This window comes from Crocuta crocuta, unplaced genomic scaffold, assembly GCF_008692635.1.
Source record: "Crocuta crocuta isolate KB4526 unplaced genomic scaffold, BGI_CrCroc_1.0 scaffold330, whole genome shotgun sequence".
Taxonomy (NCBI): domain Eukaryota; kingdom Metazoa; phylum Chordata; class Mammalia; order Carnivora; family Hyaenidae; genus Crocuta; species Crocuta crocuta.
In genome coordinates this window covers 1,849,968-1,872,052 of record NW_027530521.1, presented here as the reverse complement: position 1 = coordinate 1,872,052, position 22,085 = coordinate 1,849,968, and positions in this window count along the sequence as shown.

The window sequence follows — 22,085 nt, the reverse complement described above, 5'->3', positions numbered from 1 at the left end:
TCACTGGGCAGAGCAGCAGTGTCTTGGTCTGTCTGAAGCACTGTAACAAAATACCACAGACCGTGTGGCTCATAAGCAGAAATTTATTTCTCACAGGTCTGGAGGCCAGATGTCCACGATCAGGGTGCCAGTATGTCAGGTTCTGGTGAAAGCCCTCTTTCGGGTCACAGACTTCCAACTTCTTGCCCTGTCCACACATGGTATAAGGGCCAGGGAGCTCCGTGGGGTCTCTTTCATAAAGGGCACTGATCCCATTCATAGGGTTCCACCCTCATGACCTAAGCTCCTCCCAAAGGCCCCGCCTCCTAACCCCATCACATGGACGTTAGGATTTCAACATTAAATCTGTAAGCAGACAAGAAACCCCTGAGCATGAGGTGGAGGAGACCTATCCTGTAGCCAGGCCACTGGGGTGCCCCTTGAGTGCCAGGTTAGTGGACCGGGAGCAGAACTGAGCAGCCCTCAGTGGGACCCCATGGATCCCAGACCGGGAGCCCTGGCAATGAGCGGGTCTTCCCACCCAGCAGGATCCATTCTGCACTCAGGTCTTACCAGCCTCAACACAGCCTCAGGTGGGCCACTTCCTCCCTGATGACCAAGTCGCTTATCATTTTTTGGATTTCAGTGTCCTCGTCTGCATTGTGAGAAAAATACAGTACCCCTTCCCAGGGTTGCGGTGCCAATGAAATAACACCCCGGGCAGTGCCTGGCACAGGGCCAGCGGTCAGTAACTGGGAGCGGCACTCGTCATTGTTGTTAATAACAACCTGGGCGGCACTCGAAGATTCGGTGACCCATCTGTGAGGGTCTTTGCAGAGCAGGGGCAGAAGGGATGAGGTCTTACCCAGTGTGGGGCAGTAAAACCAGGCAGCAGCAGGATTTGGGTCGTGCATCCAGGGGCCATGACCCAAAGGACTGGCACCTATTTCTCCGGCACCTCAGACTCAATCACAATTCTTCCTCCGGCTGGTCCTGAGACACAGCAGCTGACAGGGTCCTGAGCAAGGGCATACTCATGCGTAAGAAGGGGATGGAGGTTTGGGGCCTCCTCTGCCACTCCAGCGTGAAGACTGGGTCCTTAAACGGGGCTGGAGGTGGGAGAGGTACAGGGCCACACAAGTATCAGATGCTGCCCATGGGTGTTTGGTGTATGCCAGGCTCTGTGCCAGACACCTAGATGCTCACCGTGCACCATGGGGCTTACTCCTCCCTTAAGGAGAGGAGGTACATGTCTGTTATCATCCTCAACAAAAACATCCCCATTTGATAAAGGCCTTGGAAAGGACCTACACACAAGGTCCCACAGCCAAAATGTGGCAGAGCCAGAATTTCAACCAACTTTATCTGATAGAAGCCTCCAGCCTCCCCAGGATGCTTTAATGTATGTCTTACTGCCCAGGGCTCTGGCATCAAGAGGGCACTGGTCCCGGCATTTAGTTGAGTCAAGGAAATGGATTGCTCACAGAGCCTATCCATGACCCAGCCTGGGCCTCCAGGCCTGTTCCAAACAGTGGAGACAAGGGGCAGGCCTGAAAAGGGTGGTCCAGACAAGGCTGCCTCTACTGAGGCTTGTGAGTGTGTGTGTGTGTGTGTGTGTGTGTGTGTGTACATTCATCCACAGGCACACAGGCACGTGCAGACCCACCAGCCTAACCTCCACCTTGGCCTGGGAGAGAACAGGGAAGGACTCTCCCCTGGCAGGTGAGAGGGTGAAGGACTGGTGGCTCCACTGTCATCTCCATCTCAGCTCCTGGGAGAGGCTCTGGTATTTTCCTGGAAAGCTGGCTATGGGGCTGGAGGCCTTTGGTCTCCACAGAGTCAAGAAGGGCACCGGCAAACTTCTCCAAAATCAGTTCCGACTTTATTTGCCTCTCTGAGCCTCCAAGCCAGACGGTGGACTCAGGCCAAGTGAGGCCAGGCGGCCTCAGAACACTTCATCCCCAGAGCCCACTAGCTCCTGAAAATCAACCTCCAAATGACCTTGCTCCAGAGCAAGCCTCACCCCAGACTCTGAGCGGTGCAGAACGGCCCCCTCATCATTGCCCCGCAGGATGCAGCCTGGTGTGGGGTGAGGAGCGTGTTGAACCTTGGGCTGGACTGATGGGAGCTGTGAGGCCCGAAGCAGGTGACCCAGTCCTTCTGAGCCTCTGTTTCCTCTTCTGTAAAATGGAGGGAATAACCACCCATGGTGGGTGCAGTCGGTGTGAATACTCCTACTACTTCCTTTTTCTCCTTCCTTCTTCTGCCTCCCCTTAACCTCCACTGACCACTTCACCATCTAGCTCCGGGGCCCTCATTTCCCAGAATCCTCCCAGCTGCGGCCCGGCCTCGGAGCTTTGCAGGAGACAGTGGTTTTGCCACCCTTTCCTTGTGGCCTTCCACGGGCCAGCTCCCCTGAGAGCAAAGGGCTCAGGGCCCTGCGACTGGGGTCCCACCCTCTTTGTAAACACCAGTTGGGCACCAACTGACCTCAGGAGGGAAGGGCTCGACTGGGACCCTCCTCTTTCAGCCCTGCCCACTGCCGTATGCCCCAGGGGAAATGCCAGGCAAACCTGGCATCCTCGCGCCCAGGCCGCCTCCGTCCTGGAAATAGGCGCTTGGAGCCAAACCCTTGGCTGAAGGTAGAAGGAAGTTAAAAGTCCCTGTGAGCCGCTTCTCTCCTGCCCCCCCTCCCCCCACAGCCCCACCCGGGGCATCCCAGAAAGGGCAAGTGCTCTCTAATTTAAAGTTTCTTTAGTGATCCCAATAGAAGGATCACATCCGTACAGAGGGCTTTACTGTTACCTGTTGTGTCTTTACGACAAAGACAAAAATTAAACACAACAAAATATTATTCATTTAATTCCGGGCAGTGGGGATGTGAGTGTGTGTTTGACTGTTTTTTGTAACATCTTTTTCTGTATTCAAATTGCTCAAATTGCTCTAAATACAAATATGTTTAATATATTCTTTAACTTTTTTTTAATGTTTATTTATTTTTGAGAGACAGACAGAAAGACAGAGCACAAGCAGGGGAGGGACAGAGAGAGAGGGAGACACAGAATCTGAAGCAGGCTCCAGGCTCTGAGCTGTCAGCACAGAGCCTGACTCGGGGCTTGAACTTACGAACTGTGAGATCATGACCTGAGCCAGAGTCAGATGCTTAACCGACTGAGCCACCCAGGCGTCCCTTTTATATATTTTTTAAGTGTCTTATTTATTTTTGAGAGAGATAGCACGCACAAGCAGGGTAGGGGTAGAGAGAGAACGGGACAGAGGATCTGAAGCAGGCCCTGCACTGACAGCAACGAGCCTGATGTGGAGCTCAAACTCACCAACTGTGAGATCATGACCTGAGCCAAAGTCAGACACTCAACTGACTGAGTCACCCAGGCGCCCTAAAATAAAAACATCTTTTTAAGATTTTATTTATTTATTTTTTATTTTTAAAAAAAAATTTTTTTTAATGTTTTATTTATTTCCAGGAGAGAGAGAGAGAGAGAGACAGCGTGAGCAGGGGAGGGTCAGAGAGAGAGGGAGTCACAGACTGAAACAGGCTCCAGGCTCTGAGCTGACAGTCAGCACAGAGCCCGACGCGGGGCTCGAACCCACGAAATGCGAGATCATGACCTAAGCGAAAGTCGGACGCTTAACCGACTAAGCCACCCAGGCGCCCCTTAAGATTTTATTTTTAAGTAATCTCTACACCCAACATGGGGCTCTAAGTCACAACCCCCAGATCAAGAGATCACATGCTCTACCCACTAAGCCAGCTAGACACTCCTAAATAAAAATATTTTTAAGTCAGTAAGATTCATACAGGCTTATTGGGGGAAAATTCAGGAATACCAAAAAGTAGAAAGAGAAAAATAAGAATCACCAGAATCTATCCTCTGGAACCAGATAATTTATCTATTGGCTTATCTCCTTCTGGTCTTTTTTCTAGCACATATTTATGTCCTTTTATTCTTTTTTAATTGAAATATAACTGACATGTAACATTGTATTTACTTGAGGTTCATGTTATTCTTTTTACCCCCCCCCAACAAAAATGGAATTTTATTGTTTAATAACCTTTTATCCCCCTTCACAATATATTTTGGACAGTTTCCCATGCCCTTGGCCATTAATATTTACTTTAATTTTTTAAATGTTTATTTATTTAGAGAGAGAAAGACAGCATGAGCAGGGAAGGGGCAGAGAGACAAAGAGAGAGAGGATCCCAAGCAGGCTCCAAACTGTTAGTGCAGAGCCCAACACGGGGCTCAAACCCACAAACCGAGAGATCATGACCTGAACCAAAACCAAGAGTCTTTCGCTTAACCAACGAGCCACTCAGGTGCCCCTGACGTTAAATCCACTTCAGTTTTTTTCCCACGTAATCATGAATAAGGTGTATTTTTTATGACTGGGATCCCTATGGATCCCATTAGGATCATATCATGTATACCACTTATTATTTTTTCTTATCCGAAAGGTAGCACACTTTTGTGGTGGGAAAGTTAGAAAATACAGATGAGCAAACAAGTGGCCATGGGGGGGTGGGGAAATTTGGAGCCTCAGCTCGCTGAAATAACCCTTGCTAACATTTTTGTTTTTAACCTTCCTGTCCATTTTTTTATGGACATAGGCATATATATACATATATATGTGTGTGTACATATATATATATATGAAAGCATACATTTTACAGTAAAATCAGAATCGTGATTCATATTATTTTTAACTATTTTTTTAATTTTTTTTGTAGACTTAACAATACATCTTACACGGATTAGGATGGTTTCAGCTACAGATGACAAAAATCCCAAAGTAACACATGTTAATTTCTCTCTCTAGGAACTGATATCCAGAGGTAAGCAGCCCAGGCTGTAGAGCAGCCTTGTGACACCAGGGATGCAGTTCCCTTCCACCTGGGGCTCTCCACCATCAGTGCACACCTTCCTCTAGTGGCCCAAGGTGGCCCTTGGAGGAAGAAGCAAGAGAAAAGAGAGCCTCTTCCCCTCCAAGGACGCTTCCTGGAATTCACATGCATCACACCTGCTCGTACCCCACTAGTGGGAGCTAAGTCCCACAGAACCCCAGGAAATGGTAGGGGTGATTTATCTAAGTAGGGCTTTTATTGCTATAGATAAAGGGGAGAACAGATATGGGGGGGGGGAACTGACTTCTCCGCCACCTTTTACAAACATCTTTCCAATGCACATAGTTTTGTATCCCATTTTGTTCTCTTATTTTTTGGTGAGTGACCACATTATTAAATATTTGTCAAAATTCTTAATTTTTAATGGCTGCTTAATACCCCCATAATATGCAGATAGCACTACTTATAGATCCAATGCCCTATTACTTGATATTTGGGTAGTTTGCTCTGATAAATAAGCCTCTTCTATTAGTAAAATTTATCAGAGGAAGAGATCCCAAGCTTTCCTCTATTCCCTGTGGGTGCCCACTGAAGACGTTTTGCTGAGAGGTATCTGCCTTGAAAGCTGGCTTATAGGTCTGAGTTTGTTTCTGCAAAAAAATGAAGCTTTTTGGCACCAGGTACACTCCTCTGATCCCATTGCAGGGGAAGTCGTGGGGGTTGGCAGAGCCTGGTAAGCCTTCTGCCTTGGGTAGGGGGGAGGGGAATGGGGGAAGGAGGTGAGGGTAGGGAGTGAGTGAGAGGAGACCATGAACTTTCAGAAGCCAGGGGAGGACCTAGTCCTGTAGAGGCTTAGGGGACTTGATGGAGCCCAATTCATTCTTCATTCAAGTTCAACCAATGATTTCTGTGCCCCTACTCGGGGTCATGCCCTGTGCCAATGTCTGGGGAATGTCTCAGAGAAAGACCGTCCCTGCTCTCCAGGGGCCTAGTCAAGTCTAAATTCTCAAATGTTAGAGTTCAGCCTGCAGTGTTGCCTCAAATGCAGAATCCTCAGGCTCATGCCCAAATACATGATGCAATCCATGTTGGGGGGCCTAGAATCTGCATGTCTTTCAGGCTCCTCAGGTGACAGATGAGCATGATCAGGAAGCATTTTGATGGAGAAACAGAAGTCTAGGCATTTGGAGGGACTCTCTTAAACCAGGCAAACCTGGAGCCTCCATCAGCTCAGTATGTAGCTTGAATCTCAACTGAGCCCTAAGCTGTAATAAAATAGGGGCGACTGGGTGGCTCAGTCAGTTGAGCGTCCGACTCTTGATTTGGGCTTGGGTCATGATACCAGGGTCGTTGGATTGAGCCCCTCATAAGGCTTAAGATTCTCCCTCTGCACCTCCCCCACTCTTTCTTCTGTGCACGTGCTCTCTCTGTATATACAAAAACAATAATAATAACAACAACAAATTGAGGACACCTGCCAGATACACCTGAACCCGAATCTCAGTTCCATCCTGAGTGACCTACAGCAAATTATTTAACCTCCCTAAGACTCAGTTTTCCCATTTGTAAAATGGGAATAATTATGTGCTTCCCATGTGAAAATAAACCTCAGTGCTTTAGCAGTGTCTGACACTCAATAAATGCTAGATCTTGGGGCACCTGGGTGGTTCAGTCGGTTAAGCGTCCGACTTTGGCTCAGGTCATGATCTCACAGTTCGTGGGTTCGAGTCCCACATCGGGCTCTGTGCTGACAGCTAGCCCAGAGCCTGGAGCCTGTTTTGGATTCTGTGTCTGTGTCTCCCTCCCTCTCTGACCCCCACCTCCCACTCACGCTGTCTCTCCCTCTCAGAAATAAATAAACATTTAAAAAATTTTTAAAGGCTAGATCTCATTATTAAGTTAATTTGAATGACCTCTAGGGAAGTAATTACAGCGGGGATAGGAGACAAGCTATATAAAGCATCTTATACACCTGGCTCATGGTGGTAGTCATTCAATAAATGGCTATTATCTTTTTTTTTTTTTAATGTTTTATTTATTTCTAGGAGAGAGATAGAGACAGCATGAACAGGGGAGGGTCAAAGAAAGAGGGAGTCACAGACTGAAAAGGCTCCAGGCTTTGAGCTGGCAGTCAGCACAGAGCCCGATGCGGGGCTCGAACCCACGAACCGCGAGATCATGACCCAAGCGAAAGTCGGACGCTTAACCGACTAAGCCACCCAGGCGCCCCAATAAATGGCTATTATCATTCCTACCATCCTCACATCCATTCCAGTTCTAGGCTTATCATCTCTGCAAGCTGTACCCACCACACACAATTTTGTGTCCTCCCAATAGGAATCAGGGAGGAAGCCATGGATTCATGGCTCTGGATTGAGGATGTGATATCTACCCCTAGTGCCTGTCCCAGCAGGAAAGAGGTTTTCTCAGGGCCTTCCAGAAGGATGTGCAAACAGGTCAGTATGAGTGGGAACCTCAAGTCCCTACTTTTAACCCCCTGCTTTTGGGGAACCCAGGCATAGCCCTGGGCCATTCGCCCAGCACCAAGGGTCAGGGGGCTGTGCCTGTCCGGGGCTGCCATGAGGCCAGAAGGGAGAGGCAGGGTGGCTGTCGATAACTATGTTTTTAAGTGTTCTGTGGATGGTGCGGTTACCATGGTGATGCTGATGGCTCTGAGCAAGCGGCAGCCTCTCTCGAGTTGTGAGTCAAGTTCAGCTTTATTTATTTAGAAAGAAAAACCAACGCCCTGACCTGTGAAGGACAAAGCAACACGCAGGTAGAGGCCGGGGCGTCCCCGGCGGGGGTGAATCAGCACATCGCTCGCAGGCCATCCGTCTCCTGACGTCAGATGGCCCACCTGGCTACCAGGCCTGGAAAAGTCCACAAAGCTATGTGGGGAGGGCCGCCTCAGACTGTGGCCCTGGAGAGGAAGCACAAAGAGAAGCCACATTGCCAGTCAGAAATCTCTTAATAGGAAGCAGATCCCATTGTCTCAACTCTGGCCCAGGGGCCAGACTCCTTCAGGAGCCTGAGCTCCGTGCTGGTGTGGGAGTCCGCAGAGCCCAAGGAGATAGGCAAGTCCAGCTAAGAGTCTGGCCCCGAGATGACCAGTGCTGGCTGACTACCCCCCGCCCCCTGGGTACACACACTAGCCATGCCCTCTGGGGGCGGGGGGCGGGGGCAGCAGGGTCCTGGAAAGGACCACAAAAATGTTCACCATGGGGCAATGGGGCCCCTTTAACCAGAACTCCTGCAGGGAAAGAGGTAATCATAACAGCACCTACTCGCTGGCTGGCCCTGAGAATGAAATGCGATAATATTTGCAAATGTTTAACATGGAGCCTGGCTGGCATACAGTAAGCTCTGGAAAACTGTGGGCTATTGTTAACTTTTGTCCAGGCCCTTATCTTACCCCGCCTGGATGGAACAGCCTCGGCCTCCTACATCGATTCGCCTGTGCTAGTCTTGCTCACTTCCAATCTATTGCCCATACTACAGCAGAGGGGTTTATCGAAAATGCATCCCGATCATGCCCTTTCTCTCCAAGAAATCTGCCAGTGGCTCCGTTTACCTTCAGGATAACTCTTAGAATTCCTTGGCGGGGCCTAGGCCTTGCATGATCTGGCCCTTGGCTGCCCTCTCCAGCCCTGTATCTTGCCACGCCCTGCTGGCCTTGATAGGTTTTGGCTAGCACCCTAATGTCAGCACTCTCCCCAGGGTGCCAGGCTCTGCCGTAACTCCAGGATCTTTGGCACGCTGTTCCCTTTGCCCAGGAAGCCTAGCAAACACCTACATATCCTCCAAGCCCCACATCAAGAACCGCCTGCACTGAAATCTTCCTGTCTTCCCCTCACACGCAGAGCAGGCCACTCCCTCCTCTGGGCCACTTGGGGACCCTCCCTAAAGACATTCATCACTTGACATTGCAATTATTGCAACACACGCCTGTGACACCTTTCAGCTTCCTGAGGGCAGCACTGATTCTAAATAACTTCTGTATGTCCAGAACATACCACCTAACATTCACAAGGGAGGATTGTGGATGAATGAATGGATGGATGGATGAATGAATGAATGAAGACAGAAATCCTGTTAATAGAAAAGGAAACTGAGGCCCGGCTAGGAGCAGTGACTTGGCTATAGTAGAGTCCTGAAGCCCTATAACTCCAGGCCCTTGGGATTCCAGAGACTAGGGACCAACCATCCATCGAGCCATCCACCCCTTACTAAGCACCAGTCCTACATCAGATACTGTGTTGCTCCCTGGGGTATGAAGAGCAAGGAGCGGCCCTGGCCCTCAGGAGCCCACAGACAGGTGGGAAAGAATGACAGGTATACAGGGGCGCCTGGGTGGCTCAGCCGGTTAAGCGTCCGACTTCGGCTCAGGTCATGATCTCACGGATCGTGGGTTCAAGCCCCGCGTCCAACTCTGTGCTGACTGCTAGCTCAGAGCCTGGAGCCTGTTTTGGATTCTATGTCTCCCTCTCTCTCTGACCCTCCCCTGCTCACACTGTCTCTCTCTCTCAGAAAAAAAAAAAAAAAAGAATGACAGGCATACAGACAGTTCCCACACTTTTCACTATGAGCTGAGACAGAAGACGTAGAAGCTGTGGGAATCCCAGGAACATGGATGGAAGTAGAGGGAGGCCTCTCTTTCTGTGCCTTCCACTCCCTCTCCCCAAACTCTGGAGCCCAAGTTCCCACACACAACCAGACTGAGGCAGCTGCCCTCCAAGTGCTATTAACACAGGTAAATGGACATATACGCAGGTGCACACATACCCAAGATGGGTGACATGGGCATGCCTGTCCCCACGGGGCCAGACACATTTGCGCCCCTTAGTGATCATGTCAAGAGCCATCGGGGAGCAAGGACAAATCAAATCAGACCACAGAGCATTTCCTTATGGTTCACACAGCATCATGCCGTTTTGCACCCCAGGTCTCACTGGGTCCCCACTAGGCGGGGTCCTCCAGACAAGACAGATACATTGTTTTCTCCCCCTTTTCCAGATGGACAAACTGAGACTCAAGAGAGATTTAGGTGACTTGCCCCACCCCGATGCCTGCCTGGTCAGCAGAAGTACCGGAAGTGACCTGTCATTCCCCAAGCATTTGCTAGCAATGTGTCAGTGAGCGAGGCCTGTGCCAGGCCTTCCGCTGAGTGCAGGGGATGCAGTGGCGAGTGAGACACAGCTCTTGTCCCTAGTGGGAGACAACAGTGTAATGGCGATCCGCCAGGTGTGAATCTCAGTGTCACTGCTGACTAGCTGTGTGAGCCTCTGCAACTTAGAGATTTTGAGTCTCTGACTCAAAACGTAAGTTAGATCAAGCCTATTTCATGCTCAAACCCTCTGGTGGCCCCCAGCACACTCAGAAGGAAATCCAAACTCCTCAGCGGCGCCCCACATGCCCCAGCTCTCTCCCTGTCACTGTCCACCTCTCATCCCACTGGCCTCCTGGCCGTGCCTGCAGCAAGACAGCTACCCCCAACCTCTGCACCTTTGCACCTTCTCATCCCTCTCCTGGAAGGTTTCCCCAGATACTCACACAGCTAGCACACTCCTGCCGCTCAAGTCTCTGTGTCTTCCCAGGAGAGGACACTGCTGAGTCCAAAATGATGGCCCCAGCCTTTTCTTCAAGGTAGTGTCTTCAAATTAGATGACATGACACCATGTGTATTTGACCATTTGCTTATAAGCTGTCTCCTCCTAGGACAGAAGGGTAGGAATATGCCCATTTTGTTTACTAGTACATCTTCAGTACCTAGAACAGTGCCTGGTACACAGTAGGAACTCAGTAAAGTTTTACGGCCAGGAATGAATCAATAATCTTCCGTTTCCTTCCCTTTAAAATGATACCTATAGCGGGGTGCCTGGGTGGTCAGTTGGTTAAGCCTCCGACTTCAGCTCAGGTCATGATCTCACAGCTTGTGAGTTCGAGCCCCGTGTCCGGCTCCGTGCTGACAGCTCAGAGCTCAGAGCCTGCTTCAGATTCTGTGTCTCCCTTTCTCTCTGCCCTTCCCTCTCTCTCTCTCTCTCTCTCTCTCATTCTCGCTCTTGCTCTCGCTCTCTCTCTCAACAATAAACATTAAACAAAAAAAAATTTAATTAAAAAAATAAAATGATACCTACAGCAACAATACCTTAACTTATAAGGATTAATTATGTTATAAATGGAAGATGCTCAACCTGGGGCCTGGCACATAGTGGGCACACGAGAATGCCATCATTTCTGTTATTGCTATTATTATTGGGGAGTTGATGGGGGAGCAAGGTGAGGATACAGGTGGAAAAACAAATTACACAGTGTGGTAACAAAGCTCTTACTTCTGAGCCCTCTCCTCCACTTTGGGGCCCAGGCGGCAGCCCCTCATGTTCCTAAAGATCAAGGACCAACGCTCTTGCTCTCTTGTCTGCCGGGGTCTCCTTCAAGGTCTCTCCCTGATGGCCAGGAGACCTCTGGGCCCCGCCTGGGCTGGGGGCAGTGGGCAGAGTCCAGACCAGGCCTCAGAAACCCTTGATTTCTCCCCTGGGAGCAGGCTCCACATCAAAGCCAATCTCAGAGGGGCGAGGCCTGGAGATAAATGGAAGATTAAAGAAGGCGAGGTCTCCACAGGCCACAGGGAGAGGCAGCAGGCAGGCGACCACAGAGGGGAGGCCCTGACACAGCACTGGCCACAGCCATCTTGGGGGACAAGAGGTGAGAGGGGTGCCCAAGCCTAGGCAAGTGAAGCAGGGGTGGGTAGCTTAGCGTGGGACTGGCCCCCCAGTCTCACACTTTGCCCTGTTCCTCCAGTCCATGCCTACTTCTTAACCCTTTCCCAGCCGGGCAGCAGCAGGGAGGTTCATCAGAGGAACCCCCAGGCCTTTCTTCAAGAGAGTTTGTTTGGTCATTGGGTTCGGTCATTGGGGTTTGCTCCCTCCGGCAAAGGAGCCTGTAATGAAGACCTCCTGGCCCCAGTCTTCCTCCCCAGGAAGGTCTGTAATTAGTGCAGGAGGCGAGGCTGGGGAAGCTCAGACAATGTCATTTGAACCAGGATGAGACAGGGCTCAATTGCTAGTCTGCACATTTTTTTTTCTAGTGCCATTTCATATACAAAACTCCAGCAAGTTTAACCCTTTCCCGGCTGGCCCCCGATGCTGGGGTTTCAGCTTGGCTTATCATCCATTCCTGTGCCCAACATGTATCCATCTTGCCTGCCCCCCCTCTACTCCAATCCAGGTGAGCCATGATTTCCAGCTTCCCTAACATCCAACGAGCCATCTGACAATCCATCCTCCAACAAGCCTTTGCTGAACGTCACCAGATGCTAAGTACCAAGGAGAGAGGACCCAGCGGAAAGTTTACCATCTTGCCATCAAGGAGATTACAATCCTCCGAGAAGTAGAGGAATGCGCACTAGAAACAGGTGGTAAGCAACGCAAGACAGGACAAATCAGATGGTGAGCACCAGTGAGGGGCAGGGAAGGAAGGCGCACGGAGTTAGAGTGGATAAGATGGCCTTGTAGAAGATTCTCATGGGGTAAGCATTCCGTACATACGTACTGAGAAAGCCCTTTCTGGAGTAGAGCATTTTTGCAGAGTCTGAGGGCCAAACCTACAAGGAGAAGAGAGGCTGGCAAAGCCTGAGCAGCTCTGAGCCAGCCTCAGGGGGAGACAGATGTCAGAGCCTGTTGGAGGGCAGAGGCTATTGCTTCCTTTCCCATGCTCCTGAAGCACTCATTCCGAATCCCTGAACTGTATACAGTTCATCGCACGCTGATACACAACCTGATTTCAGATCTGAGACCCCCATGGACTTGGAGCAACCTAAGGGCTTTGTCTATTCACCTTTGGTCTCAGGCACCTAAGCACTGAGCCTAGCACTCAAGAGGTACTCAATAAATGCTTGTTGAATAGGGGCGCCTGGGTGGCTTAGTCGGTTAAGCGTCCGACTTTCGCTTAGGTCATGATCTCGCGGTTCGTGGATTCGAGCCCCGCGTTGGGCTCTGTGCTGACTGCCAGCCCAGAGCCTGGAGCCAGTTTCAGAGTCTGTGACTCCCTCTCTCTCTGACCCTCCCCTGCTCATGCTGTCTCTCTCTCTCTCCTAGAAATAAATTTTTTAAAAAACATTTTAAAAAATGCTTGTTGAATAAATGATTGAGCTTGGGTGAGACGGCGGAGGTGTGGGGAAGAATCTACCTCTACAGTCTTGCCCAGAGGAGATGCCAATTGTGGCCTCACTGCCCTATAAGTCATATCACAATCTCCCTAACATATAAAGAGCTTCTAAAAATCAGTAAGACGAGACCCACCACTAATTTTTAAAAGGTCAAAGAATATGAACAGAGTCTACAGAAAAGGAAACATTAAGTGTTCTAGGGCTTTTAAAAAGATTCTCAATCTCCCTAATATAATGCATTCTGGAAACCATTCAAAAGTTTACTAATATCCTCTATTTGACAGACTGGAGAGACACCAGCACTGCCATACATTGCTGGTAGGGGTGTAAACGGATGTGAACTAGTTCACAATATCTATTGACATTACAAATGCACATTCTCTTTGACGCAGCAAGCCCATTCCTGAGGATTTACCCTACAGATATCCACTGCTTGAACAAGGCTATCCTTACAGCATTGTTTGTTATAGTAAAAACCTGGAAACAATCCAAGTGTCCATCAGTTGGGGACAGGTAAATAAATTATGGTACAGTTNGATATATATAATATGTCTCTTTTCAGTTAAAAAAGAGAGAAACACACACACACACATATACAAGGATACTCGAGGAAGTAATAAAATTGATTTTATGCTGGTTAAAGAGTGGGAAGGTAATGGTGAGGATATAGTATATAGGAATGGGAAGATCACCTGTCACTGTATTCCTTTTTTTTAGTCATGTGACATATTATCTATTTAACAAATTCAAGAAAACCAAAAAAAGCCATCTACCTAGATATTGGGGTTCCTAGGCTTTTCCCCAAGTTGGTAGGTGGAGAAGATTCCATGGCAGCTGGCATCCCCTTCCTCACTTTCCGTCCCCAGGCTCTGCCATATTTTCCTGAGGCCTCAGTTCCCAGACTGTGGTGGCTGTCATCACAACCCATACTTTATAAGCATGGACTACAAAATCAGACCAAGTCACTCTGTGAGCCTCAGGAAAACAGGATAATCCTGACATCTGCCTCCAAGGGCTGTAATGAGGCTCAAATGAGAAAAGGCATAGGAAATGCTTAGCATAGATCCTGAGATGTGATAAACATCATTGTATAAATGTACCAGACCCACTGTTCATATTTTTTGCCAGTATAGTTATTGGATTGTTGTTCTTTGCCTTATTGATTTATAGGAGCAATTTATAGATTCAGAAGACTGAGCTACTCACTGCTAATTGGCAGAGCACTGAAGGACAACAGGACCACAATAAATGGCTGTTTGTGAGAATCATCATTTCTACAGTTATGTCTCCTCCAGGCCACGCATGCTAGTGTCTGCCGGCTTCCCACGTTAGAGGCCCCGGGGTTCATCTGGACAGGCCCAAGGACAAGCATCTTGATTCATTGGCTCTATGTCACTGTGTCTCTCTGCCAGTGTCCCCTGGGTTGCCGGGGACTGTCATTCTCCACTTCAGCTCTCAGGACAACATCCCCTTCCACTCTAGATCAGACTCATTCTTTGTGCCTTCCCCAGATGTCCCAGGTTTGCGGAGCACGTGCGTGGTGCCAGCCGCAGCAAGGGGCGAACTCACTAAGGGGTGAGTATAAGGTCTGCCCTGGGAATCCCTAAGTCTTAATCCAGGGGCTTCCAGGCGAGATGCTCCAGGTGGGCAGGCCTGAAGGGATACAGCAAGGGGTCAGAGCCCAGACTACACACTATTGGAGCCCCTCGCCCTGGTCCTTGGGTCCCTGCTTGTTTGCTGTAGAGCTGAGGAAAAATGTGGCTCCCCTGGGCCCACATCCATTCATCTTCTCCAGGGAATTAGTCTGCCCTTCAATTCTGGAGGCTTCAGAAATGTTCCTCAGAGCATCTGGAATATATATTTCCTTTAGCTGGTGATTGCCAAGGCCAGCTTTGCTGGTTTTCTGTTTGTTCTGCTCAGCCACGGGCACTGGGGCTGGTCCCTGGGGCTGGGGGATGCCCATGGCCCCCAAAGTCCTCTCTCTGTGGATGACATGGGATGGAAGCCCTGACCTGGATGTGCTATACACGGAGTGGAGCCTGGACGAGGCCTCTGAGAGTTAAAAGTTGAGTCTGCAAAGCCCCCAGGCTCCTCCTGACTCCCCAGGAAGCTCCCAATTACTGTGCAACTTGTCCAGCCCCGAAGTCTGGTGCAGTGGAAAGACTAAGTCAAACAGACCCAAGATCAAATTCTCGACTCTCTTGCTTAATAGCTGTGTGAACTTGGACAAATAACATAACCTCTCTGAGCCTTCTTCATCTATGAAAGTAAAAATATTTTTGTATTTATACCCATCACTTCAGCATGTATTAAAGGTATTTCAGAAACCCTACAGACAAAGAAATTAGAAAGCTTTTCATAGAGGGAAAAGGATACGGAGAAAGGGGTATAAAACCTAAGACAGGGGCGCCTGGGTGGCTCAGCTGGTTGAGTGTCTGACTCTTAATTTAGTCTCAAGTCATGATCCCAGGCTCATGGGATGGAGCCCTGTGTCAGGCTCTGCACTGATCATAGAGCCAGCCTGCTTGAGATTCTCTCTCTCTGTCTCCGCTCCTTTCCCTCACTTGTGAACTCTCTCAAAAACAACAACAACAAAAAAAAACCTAAGATAAAGCCAGAGCTGCAGTTAGTTTGTGAAATGCACTCACCATGAAATCCTGTTGCAAGAGATATGCTCCAGCAAATTCATCTCTGAGGTTCCTGACAGCCCAAAGAAAGAAGGAAATTCAATGAGACACAAAATCCAAAGTGTCCATTAGATTAAAAATGGACCCACCGCTCAGAAGCAACCAGCTTTTCTGTGCCCTGAAGTGAAAGGAAATCTCTCCCCTAGATCTTCCAAAAAGGGCAAGTTGGGGAGAGGGAAAGGCGTGCGCAGTGATGCGGATACTATCTTCTAGGGCTTTTGTGTGTTTGAAATAAAATTAAATGCCTGACGGTGACCCTTAGAGTGGTCAGCACATGGTAGGTGCTTAATAGGTGCTCACTTCTTTCCTTCCTCCGAGTCGGTCCTCTCTTTTCTGTCAGGTAAGGAATTATCTGTGAGATCTTTCATGCACGCATCAGTCAGCTAGTCAATCATTCAACACACACTAATTGAACACCTACTATGTGCCAAGCTCTGGGTTAGGCAAATGTGGGAATTGCTCTAAACCTGGCTAGCATCTTCCCTGCTGTCCCTGGATCCTTGGTCTCAGAAGCTCTCTCCCTCCTCCTTTCACCCACTCTCTTGGGTCTCAGGGCTCTGCCTCATCCCAAGCACGCCTATAAACCCCAGGGAACCCTGCTCTTGTGGCTTACCCCTCATTCCCCACATAGCTTCAGGCTGCTCCCTCCTACCACCACATTCATGGAGCTCAGCCACGTGCAAAAGCACAATTAATATTCCACTCAGTCTCCCCCAACCCTGCTGCCTATTGGAAGAAGATGGAAACCAGATTTGCGGCCGCACGCGCTGGCAGGGACGTGCACAGAGGGGCGGGCCCGCTCCTAGGTGCGAGCCGGCGCTTTCTCCCCAGAGCCTTGCACAAGGGCACGAACGACAGAAGCCCCACATGTGGGTCCACACCTCCAGACACAGGACCGTCCACTTGAGCAGCGTGTGCGTGCCCAATTGCACCTCTGCCGGCTGCACGCGCAGCTCCCGGCCGATCGATGCCCAGAGAGCGCATGAGCTCCTCACACACAAAGCCCACATTTGCTTTCTGAACAGTGGAAGACAGAATCATGGCAGTTCAGAGATGATAGGATGGGAATGTGGGAGACCATCCTGTCCAAAACCCTCGTGTTACAGAAAAGAATCTGAAGCTCTGGCTTAACCTTGACTGTTATCAGACCTACACTAAACGGAACACTGCCTGGTTGCATTTTAGCAAAGCTTTGGACTTAAATGCCCGATGCTGCCTCTGTGTCTCCTGGTGAGGAGACACTTCAGCCTTCCCCGCCTTGGAGGTTGGGGAAACTGAGGCATAGGGGCAGCAGGGGGCAAACTTAGCAAGTGCAGTAGATAATGGGTAGGGCTCAGTCTCTGACTTTCCATACCCCTGCCCTTCCTTTCACCCAGAGTTTCAGGTCTGCCAGGCCTCGGTGGGGCAGGGTTTGCAGGCAGCTGTCCCTGACAACATGAGGGCGCACTGAGGCAAGAGAAAAGCCTGGCTTTGTTGACGTTTCTCCCCTGACCTCAGACTCAGAAAGCACAGGGGCTGGAGGCTGCATGCCTGAGTGTATGTCTCTGGGGCTGGAGCCAGTGGCCCGGGTTAGAGAGGCATCTAGGAGCAGAGTCGGTGCAGGTGACTCGAGGTAGAAGAAAGAAGAGTGAGTTCAGAGCAGGACTGAGCAAAGCAGGAAGCGGGTGGGGCTGTTCCCCAGGCGGCAGGCAGACAGAGGGCCAAGGGGCGGGTCTGCCTCTAGTCCAAAGATGGGACAGTAGAACAGAAATTCAGGGAAAGTGAAGCTAAAATAATTACCAGGAAAAGGAGCTGGAAGGGAGGCAAGTGTTTTCTTAGTCCTTAAGGAACTTCAGTCTTCAGAGAATTTGGAGAGGGAAAAAATCCATCTTCGAGGTCCTTCTCCAAGGCAGGGTGGCTGGTGATTCACTAGCTGCTGAGGAAGGCCCTGGAAGGCCCTCCCCTCGGCTCCTGCCTCTCCCAAGTGAGCAAAGCCAGTTCATCTGGGGTGAGTGGAAAGGGCCCTGGGTAAGAAGACTGGAGGCCCAGATTTCAGCCCTATCTCTGCCCCACTAAAGCGGATGACCTAAGGCAAGCGTCCTATGGCCCTGGGCCTTTTTCCCCTGTAAAATAAAGGAGTGGGAAATCACAAACTCTCTGAGCCTCAGTTTTCTCATCTGAGGGTCAGTGATGATAATAAATCATGTTTCATCGAATCTAAGAAACTGTGTCCTCAGTTGTATGATGCGCCACTATTTTATGGACATCGAGAAGGAAAAAACAACTATAACAATACCATTGCTCATAAGACACTCTGATTTCAGTGACGTTAAAACGTGCATCTGAGAAGCAGTGAGTATGATACTTATTTCACAAGTTTTTTCCAAGAATTGAATGCGATAATATAAGCGAAGTATTTAGTGCCTGGCACAAAGCAAGTACTCAGTGTCAGGTATGTCTATGGTTCGGGGTGGAGCAGGGAAGGAACCACAGGCCGAGGGGATGGAGAAGAGTGAGAGCTTGGGTCTGAAGCCCACCCCGCACCCACCTGGCAGGGTGCCACCCCAGGGACGCTAGCCTCAGCAGGGGGCACAGGGGGAGAGCAGCCAGGAAGCCCATTTTAGGGAGCCACAGGAGAACAAAGGGCCCCAACTGTGCCCCGGAAGTCAGCCTAATCTCCAGGATGAATACGTTTTCATTTCTCAGAAGTTCCTGTTAGAGTATGCCAAAGTGTTTTTCCCTTTACAATCCAAGCAAACAAGGCAGGTTTACTTTGGGTGACCTTCTCACCACCACCCAGGGCCTGCCTGCTGAGTGTAAATACCCGGCCATGCACCCTTCTGGAGGATCCGGGCCGGAGCCTGGAAAATCAGAGTGCCAGCTTCCTAAGGAGGCAGGTCCTTTACCCCTTCCCACTCCACTCTGCGACAAGACCTGTCTCCATACAGGCACATCTGGAACGTGCTTGGGGAGGACAGGACCCTGTGGGTCATTAACATATCTCCTATTTTATAGATGTGAAAACTGAGACCCAGAGAAAGACAGCGACTCTCCAGGGGTATCAAAGTGTGGCAGTCCCCATCCAAGCCCCCCACCCTCAGATACACACGTAACACACACACACACACACACACACACACACACACACACACACACACACACCATCCCTGCTCACAGCTCAGCCTGACAAGGCACCCCTCTCTCCGCTCTCCCCCTCAGGGAGGGGGACAGGCAGGAAGCTTATCTCTGTCCTTTCTCTCCTGTGCGTCACTGCCTGGGTTGGGATATATTTATTCATTTCACTTCACATCTGAAGCAGCTGCTGAAAAGCAACAACCAGATGTTCCCGAGCCCGTAATAGAAGGGGCTACAGTCTGTGCTTTTCTTGACCTGGATTGGGGTATTTACAGAACCAGTCTCAGCCTCCTTCCCCTGGCCCTTCAGATCAGAAGGGTCCTGAGAGGGGCTCATTTGTGGCACCGGGTCCAGGGACTGGCAGGGAGGGAGCAGACCCTCCCTGTTGGGTCAGAACCCAACTTTAGACCAAGTGAACTGTCTAGTTTCCTCTCCCAGAAAATCGGAAGAGAGGCTATAGAAGGGATGCACTGCTTGCAGCAGGCTTCAGGTGGGCCTTCTAATCTGAACTGGCGCGATTCTTTTCAGTACTGGAATAGCAGAGAGTCTCAGTGTGATAGCACAAATCGGGGGTTTCACATTCACCATCCCACTCCACATCGGCGCCTGCCCCTCCCAGTCATTCTCTTCTACTTGCTATTCCCTCTGTCTGGAATGCTTTTCCCTCCATTTTGCCCCATTTTACCTTTCAGCTCAGGCCTCTGTTCTCAACTCACACATCGCCTCTTCAGAGAGGACTTCCTTCCCCCACTTAATTATATCATATTACTTTATTTCCTTCATGGTCCTCCCATTATCTGAAATCAGCTTCTTAAATTTTTTCTACCCGTTCTTTCTTCGTTCACTCCGGAAAAGTTCTTAATCACTGCTAGATCTCTAATGCCTAGTCTAGGGACCGTCCGTATGTGCTCAATAATACTTGCAGAATGTGACTAAATCCCCTGCCACTCTCGTCTTTGCTGGACTTTGCCGTCCCCTCTATCCCAGAAAAAAAAAAAAAAAACTGATCATGTTCCTACTACGTGCCAGGCTCTGCACTGCCCATTCCCTCTCTCTCTGCCCTTTCCCCTCCCCCCCGCCGCCAAGATTTCTCCTGGGAGATTCTGCCTCTCAGACTCCACAGTGCCGGAACCAGAATGTCTCCCCAGGATTATTTTCAATGGTTTCCTGGGGTATTCACCTGGGTAAGAATCAGGAAAAGAGAGGACATTCTAATCCTATTTATCTAAAACTATATAATCTTCCCCAATCACTTAAATGGTGCCTCTGTCTCTAATTACAGAGCTGGCTGGGAGGAACACAGGCACAATTTCCAGCCAACCTCAGGCAGAGGGACACTTTTGTTCCTCCTGGGGGCCTGCAGGGACTCCAGGTTGGGATCCAGGACCCCGGACACCTGCTCACCCACCACAGACAGGCAGGATGGCCCAGCCAGGGACTGCACCCCCACCCCCCTCTCAGAAAAGGATCAGCCACATTCTCCGTGTTGGAATGTTCCCCAGTTGGCCAGATGTGATCCGTTTGCGGAGCACGCCCATGGTCTCAGCACCCTAATTCTACCTGTCACTGTTTTGAGAGTCAACGGATTGCTTTTTGACCCACTGTAACTGCTCAGAGTTGTTGCACTGCTGTGAACCGGTCCCTAAAGTATGGGCAGTATTCTCAGTTTCTCAGAAGCAAGCTGTCCAGGAGGCCTGGGAGCTAATCGTCATGTGACAGCCCGAGGTTCAGAACCTTATTCTCCACAACTATGTCAACTGGGTCATGAGATGGAGGGAACGCCATGTGCCTGCCTACCTGCCCCAGGCAAGCAAACAGCTTCTATCTCAGCCTCATTGTGCGCGCGCACCTTGGCACAGAGAGAACAATTCCAGTGACATTCTGGCTTAACTGCAGTGACATCTCTGCTTCTTAAGGGCCAGTTTGGTTCCTGAGCTAATTAAAAGCCCCAGACAGAGAGGACACACTTAATCCTATTAATGACTGGCAGGCAGGAACCAGTGCACTCAGTCCTCTCAGGGAGTGCCTTTCTGAATCACCTCCATTTGTTCAGGTGCCTGGTGATTGTTTATCAGCCCTTTCAAGAGATTAAGCTGTACTCCTGAGCAGGCCACTTGGGTAATGGATCCAGGGGGCCAGGCGGTGTTTGGTGACCAGGAGGTGTGCAGCCAGCCACACTTGGCAGGATCCATGGCCACCATTCTCCAACTTCTTTCTCTTCTGAGCCATTAAAGGAATGGTTGATGAGAAAAAGGGGTCCTCGAGGGGCGCCTGGGTGGCTTAGTCGGTTAAGCGTCCGACTTTCGCTTGGGTCATGATCTCGCGGTTCGTGGGTTCGAGCCCCGCGTCGGGCTCTGTGCTGACTGCCAGCTCAGAGCCTGGAGCCTGTTTCAGAGTCTGGGTCTCCCTCTCTCTCTGACCCTCCCCTGCTCGCTCTGTCTCTCTCTCTCTCTCTCCTAGAAATAAATAAAACATTTAAAAAAAGAAAAGAAAAAGAAAAAAGAAAAAGGGGTCCTCGAGCCCCATTCTGCTGTTCCCTGGGCCCTTTCGCACACAGGAAAGGGTATAGAATGCTACCTGCTCCCGCCTGCAGGCCAGCGAAGTCTTCCTGGAGGAGGAGACGTGTGAAAATCTCCCCATTGAGAGACCTGCTGAGGGCTGCATAAGATGGAATTCCTCGACTTTGAATTTCTAGCATAATGCTGGAAGAATGGCAGTAACTCAGCTCCCTCACGAACTTATGGGAGAGTGGTTGGCAAAGCCTCAACAAGATGCCGAGGTTTCAGGAACAGTTCTTGGCTGCAGGATAATTTTGCTTCCAGACCCTAGAGATCAGACACATTGGCAAGACATTAACTTGAAAAGGTCTCTTTAAAAGAGGAGGGACCATTCCCTAGGCCGCTCCCCCTTCTCATTAATATGAAATTTATCGTGAATATTGATGTGGGGGCGTGGCGCCTCGGCCAGCTGGGCTAACCAGCCCGGGGTTCCCGGTTTCACTGAGAGGAAAGTGACAGAAGCCGTGCAGAGGGAGACGCAGAGAGAGCGGAGCTCCGGGCAGCCACCCAGTCTCGGGGGAGCGCTCAGCTCCCCCACCCCCGGCTCCCACCCTGTCCGGGGGGCTTCTCAGGCCCTCAGCCCCACTCCCAGGTTCCCCATGGAAGCCAGCTGTGCCCCAGGAGGAGCTGGAGGAGGAGGAGTCGGCTAAATGCTCGCGGTGCGCCCGGGGCCCCAGAGCCCAGCCAGCTCTGCGCCTCTGCCCTAAGGCCCCCGCGCA